The sequence below is a fragment of the Lactuca virosa genome, chromosome 5 (genome assembly GCF_052849685.1).
Source record: "Lactuca virosa cultivar CGN04683 chromosome 5, Lactuca_virosa_CGN04683_v6, whole genome shotgun sequence".
Lineage (NCBI taxonomy): Eukaryota > Viridiplantae > Streptophyta > Magnoliopsida > Asterales > Asteraceae > Lactuca > Lactuca virosa.
The window spans coordinates 356,677,519-356,683,884 of NC_136430.1; the positions used below are offsets into that span (position 1 = coordinate 356,677,519).

Genomic DNA, 6,366 nt, shown 5'->3' on the forward strand with positions numbered 1-6,366 from the left:
GAGTTTTGCACCATGTCCTCAAGTTGTTTAGGGTAACTCAGAAGGAGGAGGTCTGGATTTCTTCGGATGCTTTGCGGGTATATCATCTTCTGTATTCTTCTGGGTTGTATCGGGAATTTGTATTGCGTTAGAATTTCGCTGGTTTGGGATAAGTTTTATCTCAGGTTGGTTCTCTGCTAGTGTCTGGATTATATTCTCAAGGATTGTGATATGTCATTCTGCATGTCGGGGAGTCTTTGATGGATCTTCATAGGGTCGTATCTTATTGAGTGGGTTCAGCGTGTCCCGTTGTTGTTCCGGGACTTTGTTGGGATCAATTTAGGAGTATTTTTTGGAGGACATTTGGTCAAGGCTAGCAGTTTAGCTATCCAGTGAAGTCAGGATTCAGTGGTTTTATCATTTGTTCGGGCATGATCGGCGTTTGCACATGGAAGAACTTTTGAGTTCCAGCACTACCGTTGCATGGAGAGGAGCGGTAGCAGGAAGATGGTTGTGTCAGTTGCGTGAGTTGTTTGATCATTGGATGTGACAGGGAAGTTGTATTTTCACATGGTATGTAGTCGGTTAGAGTTCAGTGATTCTTTGAGGATGGAAATTGGAGTGGATGTTCGTCAGTGCATGGCAAGGGTGGTGGTTTCAGTCGCGAGCATAAGAACTTAAGGAATTGGCATGGTATCATGGGAAGTGATTTGGATTACCAGATGGGTTAAGATTTCGAGAGTATTCTTCAGGATTTCAGGAATTGGGAAATCATTGATTTGACTAATGATGGGACGTTAGTATCGACAAGCACAGGTCATAGGCGGTCCATGCTACATATGGTTGATGGATTGGGAATCCATCGGATTTCAGGAATGAGAAAGCTTCGTCGAATCCAAGTGGGGGAGAATCGGTCAGGTCTTTTGGAAGTCAGGAAGGGTGTTAACTAGGGGGAGTATCACATCTTGGCCAGGAGGAGACACGGCTCAAGTGGACGTTTATATTGAGGTGGTGTAAGTGGGAGTTCAGGAAACTTCCAACAGCTGGTTAACGCCTTCTTTATTATGCCTAGCAGGCTTGTGGTTGAGCTCATGTTGAGGGCTTCAGAATTCGAAGTATGACCCGAACACCTGATTGGATGCAGTTGGGTGCTTGTGTCAGCGCAGGGCGAATAGGGTGTGATGATTTGGGTGTGGTTAGGCCATGGGTGGTAACCATTGTTGGATGACGTGTTGTAAGACTATGATGGGAACGTAGCATTCATCAGTCTGAAGCAGACAATCGTTGGAGGTGGTCATGAGTTTAAAGGGGGAATCAGTTCGTGCCTTGGGCACGCTGGCCATGATTGCTGAGGAGTATTTATCTGTTTTGGGTTGAGGACCATTGGAGTCCGAGGCAGAGTTAGGACTGTGTAGCTCTTGGCGGGTGAGGACTCGTGGGCTAGGCTGCTCCGTGGTTTAGTTGGGTGGGACTCGTGGGCGAGGCCCGTGTGATTATGGAAATACAGGTGGGACCTGGTAGAGACCGTTGGGTCAAGGTTTTGAGATCTTGAGTTGCAGGATTAAGTGGGTGGTCAGTGTGTGACGCTGAGGGGTTTATAAGATGGGTAACCTCGTAATTTAGGAACCTAGTGGTGAATCCAGGTGCGAGACTGGTAGTCTCAGCGATGGTTGGGAATCTTTATATCTCAGTCTGGTAAGGGGTTGTCGTGAATCGTAAGGTTTGGGTGAAATACAAGTGCAGACCCGTGGATCTTGGGTTATGAGTTAAGCATCAGGTTGGTTTTGGTTAAGATCTCAAGTCGGGTATTGCAAGTGTTTTGTACGGGATTTTCGTGTCAGTGGACTAAGGATTGGGGTATCAATATGTCGAGGGCATCAGTCGAAGGGTTCAAGGGTAATGAATGGATTCAGTTTTGATAACAAATCAAGCTCTCGTAATTGTGTCTTGGATTGGTTTTATTGGTGAAGGGCATCCAGATAAGTCAGGGCAGTCGTATTGATTTGGAACTTGTGTGGAGTAGCTTTTTATTCAGAGGAGATGTTAGGTCACTTGTAGTTGGGATTGGATAATCTCAGAGTAAATGATTTGACCCTGTTGCACTACTCTCATCTGAGTCTAACCGTTGCAGGGATAAGTCTCCTACTCGAAGGATTATATGAGCCTCATGTCAAGTATAAGTGTCCTGCAAGGATAATTGGTCTATGATTATGTTTTCTAATGGGAATATCAAGTATCAGAAGTTGAGTAGTTAGTTGGGAAATTAAGTGGGATGGATTCAACAGTGGTTCAGTATGGGCAGTCTGTCAGAGATTCAGACCACCTCGAGACTCCAGGTCTCAGTTTGAGTAGATATGGTTATTTTTGCAAGGGAGTATTTTCAGGTGGTGAAAGGATTCGTTCATCCGCGGGTTGGGGAGCCCTACGAAGGTTGATTTCGGTTGCCTTGGGTAAGGCTAGGGTATGCTCGAGGTTGTGGTCGTGTTGCTCAAGTTGTTTGGCGAGTAGGGAATGGTAAGGAATAATTTCGAGGACGAAATTTAATTTAAGTGGGGGAACGGTTGTAACACCCTGTTTCAGATAGTTTCCATTTCGGGGTGGTGATCAAGGATTTGGGTATTAGCAGGCTTAGGATCCTTGAAGAAGTTAGTTATGGGCTCATTTGGCGATGGATGATGTATATTCGATGATCTGAGTATTCTGTTTGTGTTTCGGAGTTAAAGGATATTTCGATAATTTTTCAGCTCGTACTTCTATGGGAATGGATGTTTGTTCAATACATGGTAAGGTGGGTACGTGTTGTTTAAAGAATAGAGCGTCTCGTTACCTTTTCATGGATATATGGATCGTCGGAATCGGATGTGTATCGAAGAAGTTATGGCCTTCGGAATGTGTAGGGTTTGAAGGGAAACCCGAGTACGTGGGGCGTACCTGACAAGTACGTGGGCTGTACTGGTGCGAAGGGTGGTACGCGAGGCGTAGTTCAGGGTACACGTAGCGTATTGTGAAGGTTGTATCGGGGGTGTGGAACCTCGTACGTTGGGCGTACGAGGTATACGAGGGGCGTACGAGGGTTAGAGGAAAACCCTAATTTTAAGTGATTGTACCCTATATAAGCACATTAAGTCCTTAGGGCTGCCCTCTTTACCAGCCTCTAATTCCCCAAAACCCTAGAAATCGTCCTTTAGCCTTCATTATGGTATTTTGATCTCATGGTGTCCATTTTTGGTGTGTTTGGTCCATTTACAAGAAGATGGAGTTTGGTGCAAGGATGGGGATCAAGGAAGAGCTTATGGATTTGGATTATGGGCTTAATTTCCAGCTTGTTTGAGGTAAAAAGCTATGAACTTGATCATTGATGTCTTAGATCTAGCATGTATGAGTTTTTGGTTCATTTTGGCCCCAAGAATGAGGTCTAGTGGTTTAGTACCACTACATGAGCTATGAGTTGCCACTCTTGGTGTTTCTGAGGTTCTAGATGTAACGCCCCGATTCTCAGGCATTGTTTAAATAAGAATTTAATTGGTTTCAAGGCCTACTCGACGAGTTGGTTGCCCTACCCGTCGAGTAGCAGCGGGCTTGGTTCGCGTATTTAATGGCCTACTCGCCGAGTCCATGAAGGGACTCGACGAGTAGGAGCTGGCAGATGAAACCCTAAATCCCGGGGTTTTGCACCCTATTTAAGGAAGCATAAGCCTCCTTTGGCCTCTTTGCAGTCCTTTGAGAGCTCAGAAAACCCTAATTCGTGTGGTGTTTCATTCTTGTGTGTCTAAAGCTTTGGAGAGGAGATCTTTTGAGAAGAAGAGCTTGGAGAACAAAAGGCTAGGAGCAAGGAAGTGTGGGAAATCAGAAATCTACCTCAGATAGCATCATTTGGAGGTATCAAGTCGTCACCTTTCTTCTTTTCCTTCTAGACCTCTTTTGGTTGAGATCTAGGGTTTTTATGGTTTGATTGAGAAGATGAAGTGGGATATGGGCTAGATCTGAAGTTGTAACTTCAGATCTGGACCCTTCTGGGGTTCTATAGTCATAAAGCCCCGAATTTGGTCATGTATGAAGCCTCTTTGAGTATGAAACCCCAATTGTGAGCTTGGATTTGACATTAATAGCCTTTGTAGCTATGCATGCACGTAAAGTTTGCAACTTTACGTGAAAAGCATGCCTTAGAAGCTTGGATCTGTAGTTTGGAGCCGCTGCATGGCTCAAATGAGTCTGTATGGCAAAAAGGACTGAAGGGACTCGGCAAGTCGCATGGTTGACTCGGAGAGTCATATGAAGATAGGCATGGACTCGGCAAGTTGGAAGAACAACTCGGCGAGTCCGATGAAGATTGCCGTAGACTCGACAAGTGGATGAACAACTCGACGAGTCGGTTGAGGTTGCCCCAATTTATGTATGCGCGGGTAACTGTCAAGTTGCAAGAAGGAAGCTCGACGAGTGGCCTTAGGGTCTCGATCGTAAACCAAAGGAACTCGACGAGTCACTCAGGTGACTCGGCGAGTGAGTTAGTACTTCAAGGAACTCGGCGAGTAGCCGAGGGTACTCGGTGAGTCAAGGTCAACATGGACTGCTGACCTTGACTGATAACTTTGACTTTAACCAGGGTTTGATTGGTTGGCTTATGGGTATATTTATACTATGGTAATAGGTGGTGGAGTTTGTGGCAGTGATCCGAGGGTTGAAGTTTATCTACCGAGACGACATCTGCAAGGTGAGTTATCCTCACTATATCGACAGGGTCTAAGGCACCAAGGTCGGCCCTTTAGTTGTTATCGTTATGGTATGTTACATGTGGATATGATCTGTTAGATCGGAATCAGGATAGACAGTATGTTATGCTCTTATGATCCGTAGGGATTAATATGTTAGTGACGTGCTAGGTCAATGCTCTAGTTATGAGAGGTTGCTATGTTTGGTGATCAGTGAGATAGATATGTTTGATGTTTGTATATGCCAGTATATGTTAGTTATGCGCACATGGTTAATTGATTGTTGCTTGGGTTGAGGCGGTCCTGCTTTGTGCTGAAGGCCAACACACCCTATGAGCGGTCCGGGGAGACTGTAGGCCCACGTGGCGGTCCAGTCATGCCGAAGGCTCGGTATAGATTCAGTTAGACTGTAGGCCCTGTAGGGAGGTCTAGTCAGGCCGATGGCCCAGTATGCATGTTGATTGATTGATTATTACGGATATGGTATTATCAATGTGGTATTGGTATTTTGGGGGTAGCTCACTAAGCCCTCGGGCTTACAGTTTTCAGTTTATGGTTTCAGGTACTTCAGGAGATCATGGCAAGGCGAAGGCGTGACCGTACCGCTCCTCATCCTTATGATCTGGCTTTTGGGACACTCTGATCGAATAAAGATTTGAAAACATTTTTGTAAACAATACTATTAGGTTTTATTTATGATTGAAAAGTTTAAATTTGGCGTAAATTTTATGGGTGTTACAAGTTGGTATCAGAGCCTTGGTTTGAGTGAATTGGGGGGAAACACACGTGTGAACCCAGTCTCAAATCAAGGAAATTTTTGGAATAAGTTCTAAAATGGTTTTCAGAATAAAGGATGGAGGATGCAGAGGGTACGATCAGCCGGAGCCTGTAAGTAAACCCCAAAATACCATACAGTTATTGATATTATGATATGTTAGAACAGTATGCCAATGCTAGGCTAGGGATCTTCAGGAATCGCATGATAGAATTGCATGATTATATGATGCCTACTAGCCTAGGGTTTCTTGTATATGGAATTGACATCATTACTGTAGTCGTTAGTGTAGGCATCACGACTGCGCGTAATCAAGATCTTATAGCCTGAGAATGTTTGATTCAGTCTTCAGATAGGATTGTATATTCGAAAGTCTATTGGGTCCAGTGTTATGTGCGACTAGCCTGCACTAGCACTGCAGGGGTTGATGAAAGTTTCATGGATGTGTGGGTTATAAGGAGCTGTGAGATCAGTTGTGGGATAGGCGATGTTCCCTAGGAGTAAGGGTTGAGCGCATAGTATGTTGATGATAGTGTTAGGGTGTTGTGGTGATATTTGAGACAAATATGGGTAGGTGTGGAAGATAGTATGGGCCCGTACTACTGAAAGCACAGGACCCATACACGTAGCAAGGAAGTCACAACCCCTAGGGTTTGTGGGTTTTGGTCTCCCGTACTACTGAGTACATTTTTTTCAGTATGGTGGTGACGAGACGTTTTACTACTGGATCCGGGAGACGGAGGGTCGGAGGTGCCGATAGCACCTGAGCCTGTGGTACAGATAGGGACAGAGGAGTTGGATGCTCTGCGGCATTCCGAGCGCAGCTGCCAGAGATGTTTGGGTCGATTAAGACCGCGATGGTTGAGTACTTTGATGAGCGATATGCAGCTCTAGCAGAGACAG

At 45.2% G+C, this 6,366-nt stretch overlaps 1 long non-coding RNA gene across 1 annotated transcript; it reads left to right on the forward strand.

Annotated features, from left to right (window-relative positions):
- The first annotated feature begins 3,770 nt into the window (after positions 1-3,770).
- LOC145114848 (uncharacterized) lies at positions 3,771-5,324 on the forward strand. The gene is made up of 3 exons (XR_013711284.1): positions 3,771-3,858; positions 4,628-4,690; positions 5,251-5,324. It is a non-coding gene; the product is annotated as an uncharacterized LOC145114848 (long non-coding RNA).
- Positions 5,325-6,366: the final 1,042 nt, after the last annotated feature.